This window comes from Apodemus sylvaticus, chromosome 1 (assembly GCF_947179515.1).
Source record: "Apodemus sylvaticus chromosome 1, mApoSyl1.1, whole genome shotgun sequence".
Lineage (NCBI taxonomy): Eukaryota > Metazoa > Chordata > Mammalia > Rodentia > Muridae > Apodemus > Apodemus sylvaticus.
The window spans coordinates 95,010,020-95,027,246 of NC_067472.1; the positions used below are offsets into that span (position 1 = coordinate 95,010,020).

At 46.8% G+C, this 17,227-nt stretch overlaps 1 protein-coding gene across 2 annotated transcripts in view; it reads left to right on the top strand.

Annotated features, from left to right (window-relative positions):
• Irag1 (inositol 1,4,5-triphosphate receptor associated 1) overlaps nt 1-17,227 on the top strand; it is a 133,774-nt gene that overhangs the window by 17,654 nt on the left and 98,893 nt on the right. The window contains exon 1 of one of the 2 annotated variants that reach the window (XM_052201208.1): nt 2,307-2,722. The exons of the other annotated variant lie outside the window; for it this stretch is intronic. The gene's annotated coding sequence lies outside the window, so the exon portion shown is untranslated. Of the gene's footprint in view, nt 1-2,306; nt 2,723-17,227 lie in introns of those variants that run through there. 2 annotated transcript variants of the gene reach the window in all.

Consider the following 17,227-nt stretch of genomic DNA (forward strand, 5'->3'; position numbering starts at 1 on the left):
AGCTTTTGCTGCTGCTGTCGTTGCTCTTGGAGACTGGGCTTCCCTATATAAAAACCCTGGCTGTCCTGGAACTTGTATTGCAGACCAGGCTGTCCTGGAATTCACAGAGGTCAACCTACCTGTAAAAAAAAAAATAAAATTTTAAATTCATTTTTATTTTGTGAATGCATATGTGTGGGCATGTGCACGTGGAATTAAAGATGCATACCACCACTGCAGAACTTTAATTGTTATTTAATTATGTGCATTTGCATGTGTCTGTGCATGTGAGTGGGAGGGGGGCTCTCGGAGGTCAGAGGGGCTGTTGGATCTCCTGGAGTTACAGACTGCTGCGAGCTTGCTGGGACCTGAGTTGAAGTCCTCTGTCATAGCAGTGGATGCTCTTAACCACTGCTCCTTTTGTATCAATGAACATCTTGAGTGCACGAATGAAAAGATTATACTTTAATAATAACCATGGGATAAGAGCATCTAGTTAACAGAAACATCTCAATGTCATTTTCCTGTTTTGAAATATATGATATAAGCACCACCACTGAGAGAAGCTGATGAAGGAGGGTTTGGGGCTCTCTACTGGTTTTATAACTTCCCGTGTGCCTATAATTATTCCAAAATAAAAGTTAAAACACCCCCCCCTCCCCAAATAACCATTAGTTGGAAGCTTCCCAGCATTCCTGACACTTGGAGGAGATGGTGCTGGAAGACTAATTAATTCTCTGTCTAGAGCAATGCTTTTTTTGCCTTATTCCTTATTATTACTGTTATAATTGAATGTGAGCATGTGACCTTATTCCTGTGGCCCAAGACTTTAAATGCACAATCAGGACACAGTGGATACAGTGGTTTGTCCCCACCCACATGGTAGAGGATGTTCTTTCAGATCTCTTCCCACGTACCAATTCCTCTTAGAGCAGAGGTTTTCAACCTTCCTATTGTTGTGACCCTTCAGTACAGTTCTTTATGTTGTGGTGGCTTCCAACCATAAAATTATTTCGCTGCTACTTCATAACTGTAATTTTGCTACTGTTATGAATTGTAATGTAAATATATGACATGCAAGATGTCTGATAATGCAAACCCAGTGGGGTTGAGACCCATCGATTGAGAACCACTGTCTTCGTGGCTTTTCCCATCACCACAGCAAGAGCTCCGTCCTCTGTTATGGCTGCAGCCGGCTTCTTTTATGGCCCCCAATAGCGGACATTTATGCCATTCCTAGTCCCCTTGCTTTTATAAACAACGCTGCAATGAGTAATCATGCTCATCTGTCATTCCCCTAGTGTGGGCGTTGTTTATAAAATAAATTCCTAGAAGTAGAACTGGGTCAAAGGGCACGAGCCTTATAACCTTGTCAGTGATGTGTCCTCTATAGAGTTTGCTCCATCACAGTTACTAAGTGATGTTTTATAAAATGCTTGTAATTGAAGTGAGTTTTTTAAAAGTCACTTGGTGACTTTGAGAATCTGGTGAAAACTTTGGGCCACTACCAAGAGAAACACAACCAAGTGCTGGCTCAGAGACTCGCCAAGGCCATCCGTGAGCACTGGGTTTAGAGCCATGGTGGACAGGGTGGTAGGTGGTAAAGAGGAAGTAGTTGTAGATGGAACCACCTCAGCTCACATCTCTGAGGGCCCCGGCGCTCAGGCTGCAGAGCGTCTGAAGAGTTGATCTATTTCTTTGAGCCTCCATTTCCTTTTCAAAAGAAAGGTGCCATGATTCTGTTTGATAAGACACTTGTGAGATAGACACTTGCTTTCAGGAAAAGTATCGAATGCACTGTAGGAATATAGTGGGCATTTACTAAGAGGTACACACACATACACACACACACACACACACACACACACACACACACACGTAGTTGTGATCCCAGCCTTGGGCACTGTATCTGAGGGCGGTGAGGACCAAGCATGGGCAGGCTGTGGACTTCCAGAAGAAAGGCAGCCTTCCCACCTGAGTTGAGGTTATTCAGGGTTGGAAACTCTTCAGTATCTTTCTAGTACCTATGAGACCCTGACCCACAGTGTTCTGAGTTTTCACTATTGTCCCACTTCAGAGATGAATAGACTGAGGCTTGCCATGTTAAGGCTACAGGACTGTTAAGTGGAGGAGCTGGGATTGACCTGGGGCTGCTGCCAGGCCTGGACTTAGTTAATCCCCTTCACCATGCCCCTGTTCTCTCTGGCAATCCCAAGGGTTTAAGATGGGAGCAGCCTCCGCCTCCAAATCCCTGGGACAGGAAACATTCCCAGCTTCTCCTGGCACTGAGCCAGGATCTTATCTGGGCTCACATGCTCGCTGGACACTCTGGTGGGAGGCTGCTCTGCAGAGGTCCCCTTCACCCCCTCTGGCAAGGACAGAGTCCAGCGTCTTCAGCTGCCCCCCAACCCACGACCATTGGCTATGCGGGTGCCCCTGCAAAAGCCCCGGGGTTAGGGGCTACGATTCAAGCCAACCTTCCTTGAACTCTGAGACTGGCTGGGAGGCTGCTCCTGCTTTCAGCCCAGAGCCAGGCTGCAGGGGGCCCTGGTGGAACACTGGTTCCCAGTCCCAGCCCCTCATCCAGCCCCTCTCTGAGGAGGAGGCAGGCAGCGGGGCTCTGCAGCCAGAGCTCTTCAGCTCCGAGCTCTGGAGCCAGATGTAACATTGACCTTAAATGGTAAAAGCTCCCCAGAGTGAAGAGAGGCTGGCCGGGGAGGAAAGGGGAATAACTCAGTTTTAGGTAAGTCATCGCTATTGCCTAGAATAACCTGCCTCTTCAGCCCGAGGGAAGCAGAGAGGCGCCTTCTCCTCCTTAAAGGTACAGGGCGCTGGGATGGGGGCACTTAACTCTAAGTTGCAGGGGAGGTGGCCTGGTTGGGTGATATTTTAGCTGAGTCTTTTTATTGTTGCTGTCTTAAGTTTTAAATAAGACGTGAAACCCTCGATCCTCACTAAAGCCTGCCCCTTCTGCTTGCTGTTGGAAGCCCGTGCGCGGTTTGGGGTAAAGATGTGACTGCTCACTAAGCCCCTCACCCCTGGCTCTCCTGCAGGCTCCAGTGGCAGTAGGGAATGTGGAGCTGCGCCTGTGCGAGGCAGGCAGGGTGGCCTTTCTTCCCTGTTGCTTCCTGTGTCTCTTCTTTGTTTTCTCTCAAGTTTGTGTGTGTGAACCTGTTTGTCCGACCATCTTCATCTTTGATTGTTCATTTCTATGCTTGACCTTCCTGACCTGTGCTCTGGTCACAGCCTGTTTTCATCTCTGTCCTCATCTCCCTCTTTGTACCTGTCCTCCGTCCCGCCAAACTGTGTCCTCTTTCGCAGCACTTTCTCTCTCTCTCTCTCTCTCTCTCTCTCTCTCTCTCTCTGTGTGTGTGTGTGTGTGTGTGTGTGTGTGTCTTGCTGTGAGTGTGTGTGTGTGTGTGTATGTGCCTGCGTCCTAGCCTGCACCTCTCTCGAGGTCGTTGGGAGCTATTCCTCGAGGGAGCAGCACTCAGGCTGGCTTCCTCAAAGAGAAGGTAGCACAGCAGGCTCAGGAGAAGCCCAGCCCCGGCTGCCTCCTGCACAGTAAACAGTTGTAAAAGCTGGAGAGGCCTCGTCCGTCTGCATAAACAGCAGCATGGCCCCGGGCCCTGGCTGGCGCTCCTGCCTCCACAAGTGACAGCTGCTGCTCCGTAACACTCTTCAGACAGCTCTCGGGTGGCACAGAAGGCAGGCGGCCCTGCACTTGGCTGGGCTGCATTCTGCACGGAGGGGGGGAGAGCTGCCAGTGCTGCCAGGCCGGAGTAGGAGGAGGCAGGCCTTGGGAGGAAGGGCCCCTCCCGCAACAAGAGGTGACACACACTAGCTAGCGCTAATGGGGCATGTGCACTTCCTCCTCATTTGAGGACTTGCTTACGTCACACAAGAAGGGCCAGAGCTAGGATTTGAAAGCATGACTGCAAGGCCCACCTGACAACTGTGAGCGCCTCTGATAGTGGCCTCTGGTGTTCAGCTAAGGGATAATGCAGTTGTCACTGTTATATTTGGTTCATAATTCAGTGGCATGTGTTTTGGAGAAGGCTGTTTGTGCTCAAGCCCATGTCTCCTTCCATACGTGTGGTGGCGAGCCATTCCCATGTACCCTTTATGACCCTCTCGGAAGGAAGCGTGAACAAGACCTGGCCCATAAATGTGTTTGCTGAGCCCCAGAGAAGTCGCAGAGCTGGTTTGACCTCAGTTGGCCATCTCTAGGGGTTCTGCTCTTGACACCTCCCATCCCCCACACACCCACGCATGCCCCATTCACCTCTGCTGGGTCCTGTTTCTGAGAGGATAGTGGCAGGAGCACAGACCCTCATGCTACATCCGAGTCTGTCACATGAAGTGTCACATGACCCCACAGCACTGTAGGACAACTTTACAGGTGGGCACTTGGGCTAGACGGTGTTTAGCTCCACAGAGTGACCCAGTATCTTAGGTACATTGAGAGCCAGTGATTCCCAGTTGCTCAGTAGGCTCCTGGACTCTTAGTTTGGGGATAAAGCATTCTGGGAGTCCGTGGGAGGAAAGTGGATTGTTTATGTGATTAATGGGCTCCAGGCAGAAGACTGAGGTCTGTAAAAGCAGTTCACACTGTGCGTCTCATGCCCCAGATGACGCTGGGAGCCTACTGAGTGCTCAGATGAAATCATTTTTGGATGAATGAACAGATGTGATATGTCTAAGATTTGTCTTGGTTGAAAGGACTCAGGTTTGTTGAGCACTTGCTTCTGCTGGCCAGAATCTTGCTGTCAAGCTTAAAAGACCTGCATGGGGAGGTGCCGGCCACACCCCTCCCTACTATTTTCACCAAGTAGCCCCCGCAGGGCCACTGGACTAGACAGCCATTCAGTGTGGTTTGACAGTGTTTAATGCCCAGAGTCCAGGTAAAGAGATAATAACTGCCCTTGCACCTTGGGGAGCTGAGTCAGAGCAGGGAAGGAGATGGAGAACTGAGGAGAGAAAGTGCAGAGGAAAAGAGGAGAAAAGGACGTTAACTGAGTTGCTACTGTATGCTCAGACCTAGTTCCCAGTATGTTTGTTCTTCAAGTCAGTTGTTATGTTACAGCTCAGACTCAGGGGGCTGTAGCTTAGAGGTACACAGCTGCTGCTGCTAGTGGTGGGTTCCAGCTCAGACTGGTTCCCTCTAGGACTGGGCAAATTCTGCAGTAGGAGTCACCCAGCCTGTAACTAGTAACTCAAGTCCTGGGAGTAGTTACTTAGTGCTGCTATCCAAATGGGAAATCAAGGAGAGAGGAAAAGTAGCCATCACATCAGCACTGTGGATTTGGGCCTTCGGGTGAGAGTCCAGGTCTATCTCACATGATAAACCTTTGGACCTGGCACCCGAGTAGAGGTAACTCCTGCCTGTGACCTTGGACTGTGACCTTGAGCAAACCTTGCCTTCCCTGCCTCGAACTTCTCTAGGGGAAATAAAAAGCAAGTGGCAGAAAAGCTTCCCCAGCCAGTGACAAATGCAAAAAGGTATGTTAAGACTGGGCTTGGGCACAAGATTGGACCCTTCTACATTCCATCATGGATTAGGGAGGGACTCACGAAGCTCCACCCCTCCCTGCGGAGCTGTTGGCAGTTAATGGTAACCTGGTGACATTTTCTTCATTGGAGTAGACATTAAATTGCCTATACTCTATGAAGTAATCCTTACCCATGCTTACAGAGGCAACCTTAGTTAACTCAAGGAGTCAAAAAATAAAAACTGAAAACAGGCACAGAAGAAGAAGACTAATGGGGAAGAGGGGCACCTGGGGTGGGAATAAGAGAGAGTACTGAGGATGAATTTGATCACGATGCATTGTGTATGAAATCATCACAACAATGTTGAACTCAACCAAATGTCTTTTCAATAACAACATGATTAAATAATATAATTTAAGCTGTTACTATAAAAGGAACTGGTCTCCATCAGCACTGGTTGCTTTCTTATTATTTTTCCTTTGTTTATAATTTTAATTCAGTTATTTTCCTATAGTAAAAGTAGCCTTTTGCTCCTACTAAACTTTTTTGGGGAAATATAGAAATGAGTATAAAAATAAATCCAGAAATAATTATAAAGAGAAGAACCACTTTAGAATCTCATCATTCGGAGATAAGTATTGCTAATATTATGGTAGATTTCTTACTTTATCATGTAAGTACCAACAAAGCCAGACGCTGCTTAGCTTCTGACATCATGTGAGGTTGGGCATGTTTTGAGAGATACATCTATACACTCCCCTCCACCCTTCTCTCCACCATTTTCTTTCTTCTGAAACAAGGTCTTAGGTAGCCCGACTGACCTCAAACTCAATGAGTAGCTGAAGATGGCCTTGAACTTCTGATGTTACACCTCCATACCCACCACTACTCTCAGTGCATGTGTTGCAGCTTATCAAACTCAGGGCTTAGTGTGTTCTGGGAGTCATGGTTATTTTTGTCAACTTGACACAAACCTAAGACTACCTGGGAAGAAAGAATCTCAACTGAGAGATTGCCTCTATCAGACCCTGGAGGGAAAATTTTCTTAATTGATGATTGATGTGGAATCCAAGTGAGTGGACCTGGGCTAGATAGGAACGGTGACTGAGCGAGCTGCAGGAAGCAAGCCAGTAAGCAACGTTCCTCTGCGGTTTCTGCATGGAGCTCTTGCCGTGAGTTCCCGCCTTGGCTTCTCTCTCCCCATGTTGCTTTTGTTCGTGGTTTTATCTCAGCAACAGAAAGCAAACTTGAACACTAGGCAAGCAGCCTATCAACTGAGCTATAACCCAGCCCTGTACAGTCTTTATATTGTTCTATATTTTTATAAAGATAAGACCTTGAATGGCTTTGTAGTCTGATTATTTTAGCTGCACATCCCACTGTGATCTTCTATCTGCGTTGTTAATAATTCTTCAAACACAATGGTTTTGCAATGGATTCACCATGCAGAGTCACGTTTAGCTGTGGATGTTTAATCAGCCTTCCTGTTAGTGGTGTTTGCAACGTGGGTTTCCTTAGAGGATTATCTGAGGGACACACACACACGTCGTGGTTGCTGTTCCACGGTTGCAGCATTTGTACTTCTCAGAGGTGGACATGTCCTGTGTGGCCTGATGTCTGCCGGTGGGCCACTGGCTAGCTTTACACGTAGACAATCACACAGAACTATTTCTAGGTCCTCTTGGTCTTTTGTACCCAAGAAGGGATTCTGCATTTGAAGACCAGTGTCTGGGAATGAGAACTGCTAAACCCGCGACAGGCCTGTGCAGATGGGGAAGCATTTGAGACCAACATGACGTCAGTAGCTTTCATGCACTTCCTTGTCTCTCTTCTTGGTAAATCGAGAGCAGGTCTTGGTGCAGAACCTTTAGTGGGCAATAGCTGGAATGTGATAACTGTTTGATTGTGTTTTTAGCTCTCTATTTGTGTTAACTGCTGACTTTTATCACGTTAGATAGAACATAGTTTTCCTCTTAAATAAATGTGCCAGTGGCTGCTGTCACACTAAATGCCTGCTCTGTGCTGGGTGATGGTCAGCACTTCACAGAGGTGGCTCATGAAGCTATCATGGCTGCCCTTCCAGGCAGCCGCCATTGTGCTCTTCAGCATACAGATGAGGCACAGAGAGGGAAGGACAAGGAACTTACCTGACAACATGATTTTAGTGAGGGGTAGAGCCCAGATTTCAACCTCGGTTCATTGATCATGAATGAAAGAATATTAAGTACATAAATGTATAGGCAGAGCAAAACTGATCAGGATTTGTGCAAAGACCCAGTTATCCAATAGGTTGTGGAGCAATGGGCAACAGTGCTGAGAGTGTTGGGGGAATTCAGTGGTGTGAGGGATGACTGTGCACACTGCTCACGACCTGTAGTGTGTGTGTGTGTGTGTGTGTGTGTATGTGCGTGTGTGTGTGTGTGTGTGTGTGTGTGTGTGTGTGATGCAGTTCCTAGAGTGGCCTCCCTTTTAGAGGGACACACAGGCCATAGTCATTTGCTGACACACTAAACAGTAGAAGTTTCCAGAGGCTCAACAGAGCCAGTCAGAAGTAACAAGCAAACTGAGAACAAAACCCAGCTCTACAGGTTGCTTTGTGCCCTTAGGCAAAAGGCCTGATCTCTCTCTCTCTCTCTCTCTCTCTCTCTCTCTCTCTCTCTCTCTCTCTCTCTGTCCTCCCTCTTCATCCTGTAATTTTATCAGTAGTACTACACAAAGGTCACTATGAAGAGGAAACGGGGTATTTATCTAAACTATTGCATGTGTAAAGTCCTCTTTTAAATCACCATGATTAGGAAGGCCTGAGGAAAGGGCTCAGGTAAAGCACTTTCGATTAAAGTGTGAGGATTTGAGTTCAGATCCTCAGATAGGATATAATCCATCCTGTTGGAAAACATGGCCACCAGAGCAGCTTGAAATGGTGGCAGGGTGAGTTGCTTGCTCACTGGGCATATCAGGAAGCATGGGAAGGAGGAGTCTGGTGCTGAGTTGGCTCTCTCCTTTCTCCCTTGTCTTCAGTCCAGGACCCAGCCCATAGGGCATGCCCATATTTGGAGTAGATCATCTTTCTGGAAATGTCCTCACAGACATACCCAGGGGTGGGCCTCAGCAATTCCCTAGGTGTTTCTGAACCCAATCAAGTTGACAATGAACAATTATCACCAAGATAGACATTGCCATGACAGTGACCTTTCGATATATGGACACATGATGCCACTACTGGGAAATAGCTATGAAATATTAAGGAAATTTATTGGTTTCTATTTTAAAAATAAAAATAGAAAACAGTTTCCAAGTTTTTGCCCTATGTTCTGTTGGGCTATTTTGTTTGTTTGTTTGTTTGTTTTACTTATTTTAGAGACAAGATCTTGTTATGTTGCCCAGGCTGGCCTTGAACTCATGATCCTTTTGCCTAACTACCCAAATGATGGGATTGCCTGCATGTACTTGACCCATAGACCTGGTATGTCTCATATTTCATAGGTGGGCCAACTGCACAATGAGGGCCACTGCTCTGGGACACAGGCCCAGCCTGCCCAGGTTCTCGTGATTCCTAGTCTCTAAGTTTTCAGAAGAAAGATCTTGAATGACCCAGTGTCACATCAGCAGTGGTAGTCAGTGGTCAAGGAACAGAATGTGGTTATGGTTATATCAGTGGTTCTCAGCTGTGGGTCCTGATCCCTTGGGGGGTTGAACACCCTTTCATAGGGTTTATATATTAGATATCAGATATTTACATTGCTATGTATAACAGTAGCAAAATTACAGTTCTGAAGTAGCAACAAAATAATTTTATGGTTGGTGGTCACCACATGAGGAACTGTATTAAAGGGTCACAGCATTAGGAAGGTTGAGACCCGCTGTCTTATATGCAGGGTTTCCTCAAGAAGGGGAAACTGCTAAAATCAACAGTGTCTTCAAAAGAAGCTTTGACTTGTTAACTTGGGGTGGCCTTTCTAGTGTGGGGTGGCCTTTCTGTCCCGTTGCTAAGCCTCCAGAGCCCTGAGCACACCCGGAGAACGGTATTCATCGTATGTGGGAGTTTGACCCTTGTCCACTGCACAGCAGCCTTGCTCCCTTGCTCTTGGCCCTGTATGGGCAACATGTACAACACAGGTTTGGACTAGGACTTTCCCTGACTCAGGGGCAGATTATTTTTTAGTTCTGATGGGCCAGCAGAGGAAAACAGGCATGGGAAGTGTTGGGTTTCAAGGATTTCATATCTTAGACCCAGAGGTGCTTGGCAAATTGTCCTTAGATCAGCATTTCTACAGTTTGGAAGACACCAAAGTCACTTATACACACAAAGTACCTTTTCAGAGTTCAGAGAGGAAGAATCCATTTGCTGAAGTCAATGGTGATGTGGTGTGTGTGTGTGTGTGTGTGTGTATGTGTGTGTGTGTGTGTGTTGACATGAACAACAACATCAGTTATTGTTATTACTTGTTATTACTGTGTCTGGTGCATTATCTATATCTATATCTATGCACAACAACATCAGTTATTGTTATTACTTATTATTACTGTGTCTGGTGCATTATCTATATTATTTCATATTTTTGTTGCTCTGTGAGGTAGTTAATACTGTTATCTCCCTCCTTTTTAAGAAAATTGAGCCAGGATCACATAGGTAGAAAGTATCAGTGCCAATGCCACATCGTCCTTGGTTGCCAAGTGCACACAGCACGTGGAGGGATAGAAATTCTAATCCCAGAAGTTGGGAGGCAGAGGCAGGCAGATCTCTATGAATTTGAGTCCAGCCTGGGCTACATAGTGATTTCCAAACCAACTCCAAAGTAAGACCTTGTCAGAGAGAGCAAAAACAATAGATAACAAGAGCAAGGGGAGGTGGAACTCACACTTGGGAGTTGACCAGGCTGGGAGGGAAGTATAGGTTGAGTTAGTAAGATGTCAAAAAGGTTAGCCCAGGGGCTGCAGAGATGGCTCAGGGGTTAAGAGCATTTACTGCTCTCGAAAAAGCGATGTTTTTTTTTACCCCCCCCACTCTAATGACAACTCACAACCTTTTGTAATTCCAGTTCCAGGGGATCCAACTGCTCTTCTGGTCTTTATGGGCACTGTGCACATATGGTACACATACATACTGACAAGATACTCAGACCCATAGTAAGAAGCAATAAAAAAAGATCCTGCTCATTGTGAGTTTCCAGTGATGTATAAGGAAGGGAGTATTGTGGCAGGGTTTTCATGGGCCCATGCAGGCAGAGCCTGACTAGATGAGAGGACACTCGTAGGTCTGAAGACAGTGAAGGTTGTTCAATACTCACTCCTGGTGTGCCTTGTCCTGAGAAGAAAGGGAGCTAACATACAAGGGTCGATCCCTGCTTCTGAGCCTGGTTCAAGCTGTGCCCATGGGCAAACTGTCTCGTTTTTTCCAGGGTCTCGATTCCTCATCATAAACTGTTTATTCTGCAAGACCTAGGGATCTACCCGACAGCTGCATGATTAAGGCCATTCCCAGGCAATAATTGTGACAGATACTGTGTGGGTGACAAGGAGGGGCCTTGCAGGTGTGGTGAAGAGCCAGCTGTTATGGCTCACTCTCTGAAAAGCCCTGCAGTGCCCCTGGGGACAGCTGGGCTGGCATCGGTCTGTGCTTAAGGAAACATTTACTGTTGGAGGAATGCCTGTTTCCCATCATTTTGTTAACAAGAAGCTTGATTCATGCTCCGGTTTAGACATTCGCCTCTCAGGTCAGAGCTGATGGTCTTGTTTTCATCCTTCACAGAGCTGTGATAGCCTGGGCCCTTTCCTCATGCTGTGGCTTCAGTTGTTCCAGGCTGTCTGGCTTTGGGAGCAGGAGAATACTCATAGACTCTAGAGTTCAGTTCCTAGGAAGGGGTGGACTTTGCAGACATCAGAATTGGGAGGAGTCTAGCAGAGCTTGGGCACACCTTCCAAGTTCCCAAAGGGGAAGAGAATTGTCAAACTCAGTAAGATCCAGGAGACTTGCAGCCAACGCCCACCCACACAGCACTCGCTTTGATGCTGTCCTGTATTCTCCTGATGACCACAGAACCTGTACCTGTGTGGCTTGTCAGGGGTTCTCCAGAGCTCATTTTTAGCCATGATCAGGTAGCATAACCAAGCTCACTGCCACCTGCCCTGTCCCCAGGCCTCATTAGTATCTTGTAGACCCCAAGAACTTTTGTCTTCACGAGTCTTTTCCTCCTTCAGGAAAATATTTACAGACTAGGAATGTAGCTCAGTTGGTTGAATATTTGCTTAGAATGTACAGAGCCCTGTGTTCCATCCCATAAAACAGGGAGTGATGGCTCACATCTGGAATCCCAGCATTCAAGAGGTGAAGAAAGAGGTTCAGGACACTAAGGTCATCCTCAGCTAAAGAGACTAAATAATAAACCCAAACTTAAAGTGTTATTTTCTAGGCTGGTGGGAAGATAAACATATCTACTGAAACACATTTTGACCCAAAAGTCCATTTTTTTCCTTCTGATTTTGGAATTTAAGCACTTTTGTGGGTTCCTGGCCCTGGTCCCTCTTTTTCTGATTAAGTTGCTGCTGTCCATGTTACCTGGTTACCTTGAATACATCTGGAGACTGTGGTGCCAGCACCACCTGGGCTTGAGGGACAGCTGTAGAATCCTGAGGGCTGCCACACATGCACAACTTCACAGTCTGAACCTTCACCAGGCCCTAGTCACAGTCTATAAATTTGTCCCATGGCACACTGAGAATGGCTGGATTCCATGGATACACAGTTTCTCTCAAACCTTAGCAAGTCCAGTATAGACTCTCAGGAGATGGTCAGTCAGTAAAGTGTTTGCTTCATGAACACGGGGATCTAAGTTGGATCTCTAGAACCTACACAAAGCTACATGTAGCAGTATATGGTTGTAACCCCAGCACCAGGAGGGGAGACAGGTAAATCCTTTGGCCTCGTTGGATAGCCAACCTAGGCCTACTTGGTTAGTCCCACCAAGAGACCCTGTCTCAAACAAATTCAAAAAGCAAGGTGAATGCCTCCTGACATCTGGCCTTCATATACACATGCACACATGCATACACACACCATGCAATATGGACAGTTTATCCAGCATTCAAAGTCCTGCAAATGTCAACATTCCTGGATGACCCTGTGCACCCTTCTCTGCACCATCCCCCAGGGACAAGTGAGACAAAGGATCCTTAATCCTCTTCTGGGCTACTGCTCCAGGTTTCCTTCTAAGGCTCCTGTGTTCTGGAGCCATCTCTACAGGAAGCCAGCCCTCAGCCCAGGGGTGACACAGACCTAGTTACAACCCTAAGTTACTATTCTTACAGGCACCCTCCTCTCCCACCTCCAGATACTGTCTAATCCAAAAGGCCTTACAGCACCCTAGACTTATGTTTTACAGGGGACACTTGGCCTAGAAAAAAATGGCTTGACCAAATAAGGCTGGAAGACACTGCATTCTGCCATCCTGGTCTGGAGATTAACCTTGTGCCTTTGTGCCCTAAGTGCTTGGAGATGCCACACAGAGCCGAAGCCTGTCATGTGCCAAGTCCCCAGATGGAGTGGCGTGTGAGCTCTTGCTTTTCAGAGCTCTTACCTTCACTTAGACGTGCTCAGGAACGGCTGGCCTGGTGTTTGTGTCTGAATGGATGTGGGTAGATCACCAAATACCTGCAGGATCCTCAGCTCTTGCAGAACCAGCAATGAAGGCAGATGGTGGGTGTGAATAGGGAAAGCGGGCTCCGAGGGCTTGTGGTCCCCCGTAGGCTCCCATCACCTGTGACTCTGGAAGCATCATGGTACTTCACGGAGCCCCGGCCTCCTTGTTTGAAATGGCATCTGCTCATTGGAAGCTTGCATGTCTCAAGGCCGGTGGCAGGCCGCCTGTGAACAGGCACTGTGTCCTGTCATGTCTTGCCTGTCTTATTTTTTGTTATCTCCTGTTCCCATGTGGATGTGAAACGCTAGGGCTGGAAGCATCCAGTACACAGGTCAGCATGGCTCGATCACTTTGGTTTGGAGGGCTCTAGGATTCCTTAGTCCTTGAGAAGGGAGAGGGCACTCCTGTGATCAGCAAAGGGCCAAGGAGGAAATCCATAGAGCTTTGGCTGAGCTGTGGGCTGCATTAGAGTCACTTTGGTTGAAAGAAGAGAAGAGCCCACCCAGCTAGGATTCTAGACAGTGATGGAATACCCAGGAAGGGCGCACGCCATTCACAGGGAATGGGCAGAATCTGCCCCAGGAGAAAGATTAGAGATGAGATGCCATACAGGCCTAGTGATGTAAGCTGTAACCTTAGCTGTTGGAGATGCTGAGGCAGGAGAATTGTGAATCCAGGGCTAGCCTGGGCAACTTAGTGAGGCTTAAAATTAAAAAGTTGTAAATGTGCCAGGGATATAGATTGGAGGCAGATCACTTGCCCAGCATGTCCAGGGTCCCCGAGTCCATCTCAGCACTGCAAAATAAAATTTAAAAATTTTAGTTTTGTGGCACTGTTTATAGAAGCCTGGCCAGGCCTAACCCATCACCCAGCAGGGGCTGTATCTAAACAATGGTGATCCAATTTCAGAACCGATTTCAGAAAGGCAACTACTTCAAAATGACCTTGGACAGAGAGACAGATGACTGGAGGGCCCTGGGTTGGTGTAGAAAGGGCCGCATTAGAGTATTAGTCTTGGCTGGACCCTCATTGCTAAGTCCCTTCTGCGTCTTTGGGCAGACCTAACAGTATCTGCCTGGCACTATTATTGTATGCATATATTCAGCACTAGACAGGAAATTGCGTGCACAATGGAAAGGTTCCAAACAAAGAAAGAGATTAACACAGTCCCCGTGAAGGAGCTATAAGGACAGGGAAACAGATGAAATTCCACTAAGGAACCTTGGCCTCTCATCTCATGCCATCATCTAAACAAAGACTACGTGTGTTGGTGAGGATGAGAGGTAATGAGATTTAGTAACGTGACTTTTAGGCATTTATATAAAACATCTGAATAGATGTTCCAAAAAAAAGTGGGTATAGTAATATTTATCGCAGTGCTATTTCCAATAGCTGAAAGGCAGAAATATTCTGCATGTCTACAAACAGATAAATGGATAAACAAAATATGAGACAGCTATACAATGGAATATTAGTCAGCTATAGAAAGAAATGAGGGTCTGATAAATGGTATAACACAGAGGAGCTTCAAAATGATACAAAATCACATTAGAAGGCAAGTTAGAGCTCTCTCCAAACTCCCAGAATATATATATATCTTAGAGCAGTTCAACCCCTGAGGGAATGTAGTTTCACTCTTGATCCATTCTTAGGAATTAAGAGACAGAGAACCCCCCACAGCACTTCTCCACGGGAAATTTATTTCATTGTCATCACTACTGCTATTATTATCATTATCATCATTTTTATTAAGAGTCTCATGGAGCTCAGGCTGGCCTCAGACTCCTTATGTAGCCAAGGCTGGCCTTGAATTCCTCTTGTCTGTGTGTCCAAAGTGCTAGGCGTTTCCCAGGCGGGTGTTTCTGCTCTCCTAAGCCACGTGCCAGGTTAAAGGTCCCCAGTTCAGCAACAGCAAGCGGAAGGCACGACTTGGGAATTTCCTACTTGGGAGGCAGCTCGGCCAGTGCAGGGCAGAGACCAGGCAGAAGGGGAATGAACCAGGAGAGCCTAGGGCAGCTGGGATGGAAGTTAGGATCTGACAAAGGCATGCTGGGAAAACGGGGATGTTTTAGAAATAGCGACATCATTCCCTGAGGGCCTGGCCCGGCTAAGGATGGAAGGCAATTTTAGATGCTCTGAGGACTATTTTTGGAGACAGAAGCACATTAGTTTACTGCTGCTTTAAATGGTGGACATTTAGGGAGCCCTGAAGGAGGCTGCTCTCCACCCAGCACTGGTGTACCACGACTGGAATCCGCAGGCCCTTGACTATGCCCTTCCTCTCAAGACTGCTTCCTGTTTCTCTGTGGTACCCAGCACTGGAAACACTCAGCGCTAACTTCTCCAGTCTGCCATCTTGGGAAATAGCAATGCCACTTCAGGCACACTGGGCAGCTTGGGTTCTGGCTTAGCCTAGAGTTTACAGGAAGAAGAAGATCAGAACAAAAACATCCAGAAACTTCTCTGGCCTTCTCTCTGGGCTGAGTTGTGAGGAAGCTAACACAGTGTGGAGAGCACAGCTACCCTTCCTGCTGAGTTTAACTTTTCCCCTACATATCCATCAGCATCAGGAGAGCCTTAAGTGAGGAGTCAGTGTAACAGGTGATGTATGCACAGCCTCATTGTGATGGACACACTGGGAGGGGGTGGACAGGGAGGTGGTGAGAACATCTCTGGGAAGTTCTCAGCTGAAATCCCAGAGGAATGGCCTCATGAGCTCAGAATAGCTCACAGTCCTGTTTCCCTAAGTCTCTCCCTACTGATGAAGACCAAACAGGTCTGGGAATCTCTGACTGCAGAGTAAATCTTATCTCTGTTTTTCAAGAAGCGAACTACAAGACATAGTCTCCATTTGTGCTGTGCTCATAAAGCGCATCTTTGTGAATGCCTTTGCCAATGGAATTCCAAATTTATCCCAAACTGTATATACCCTGCCACTGCCCCCCAAAGTCCTATTTGAAACTGATGTGTGTGTGTATGAGTAACTGCGAGTGTGTGTGTGTGTGTGTGTGTGTGTGTATGCATGCATGTGTATGTGTGTGCATTTGTGAGTGCACACATATGTGTATGTGTGCATTTGTGTGCATGAGTGTGTGCATGCATGTGTGCGCTTGAGTGAGAGTGTGTGTGTATGTATAAGTGAGGGTGTGTGTGTATTATGTGTGCATGTGTGTGTGCATTCATGTGAGTGCATGTGTATCAGTGCACTTGTGTTATGTGTGTATGTGTGCGTGTGCACATGTATGTTTGAGAATGCACCTGTGATCTTGTCTAGACTGTGGCAACCCAACTTGCTCTTGCCCTGCCTGTATTTACCCGTCTTCAGTAGCTTTGATAAGTCCTGTCTCTTCTTTCCTTTTCTTTCAGGGTCTTTCTTGTCTCTCCCTTCACATCTTCCAACCTGACCCCATCAGAGAATTCCATCTCTTCTATCACCTGTTTTCCTTGTGTTACGTACACTTAAGGATTTAGAGCCAATCTCACTTGATGTCTTCTGTCTTTATGTGTTGGTTTGGTTCTGCAGTGCTGGGGGTGAATTCAGTACCCGCCCGTGGCAGGCAAACACTCTCACTGAACTTTGGCCCCAGTCCACATCTTTGATGTTTGAGGAAACTTCTCACAGAAGTAAAAATACAGGGCCAGCTTGCATACTCTCTCTCTCAAGTTTTAAACCAGCTTTATTAAAACACAATCCATGCACCATATAACTCATTGATTCAGTGACTACACTTGGTTTTTAATGCAGTTATGTAGTCATCTTTCTTTAAACATTTTATTTATTTATTTAATGTATGTGAGTACACTGTAGCTGCCTTCAGACACACCAGAAGAGGGCACCGAATCCCATTACAGATGGTTGTGAGTCACCATGTGGTTGTGGGGAATTGAACTCAGGGCCTCTGGAAGATCAGTCAGTGCTCTTGACTATTGAGCCTTCTCTCCAGCCCCCTGTAGTCAGTTCATCAGCCTCAAGAACCTGTCTTCTGGTTAACAGCCACTCCTCATTGCTTCTATTCCCCTGGCCTAAGCAGCCACAGCTTACCTCCTATTCTGAAATTCTGTATGAATGAAGTCATACAATGTGTCCTCTGTGACAGCTTTCTTTCATTTAGCATAAT